The sequence below is a fragment of the Notothenia coriiceps genome, unplaced genomic scaffold, assembly GCF_000735185.1.
Source record: "Notothenia coriiceps isolate Sejong01 unplaced genomic scaffold, NC01 NC01_scaffold00025096, whole genome shotgun sequence".
NCBI lineage: Eukaryota > Metazoa > Chordata > Actinopteri > Perciformes > Nototheniidae > Notothenia > Notothenia coriiceps.
The window spans coordinates 1,208-1,560 of record NW_011357797.1 but is presented as its reverse complement, the minus strand read 5'-3'; positions in this window follow the sequence as shown (position 1 = coordinate 1,560).

Sequence of the window (353 nt, the reverse complement as noted above, 5' to 3'; positions counted from 1 at the left end):
ACGTGGCTGTTTGGGTTCCGTCCACTTATCTGTCCGACGGGAAACAAACTGAGACACACACACACACACACACACACACACACACACACACGCACACGCGCGCACACACACGCACACACGCACACGCGCGCACACACGCGCGCACACACACGCACACGCACACGCGCGCACACGCGCGCACACACGCGCACACACACACTTCGTATTCGAGTTTGCCAATTGCTGTCCAGGTCTCCTTCCTTTCTCGTTTTTTTTCGTTGTCTTTGGAAATGANAAACTGAGACACACACACACACACACACACGCACACGCGCGCACACACAGGCACAGCACACACACGCAAACACACATGT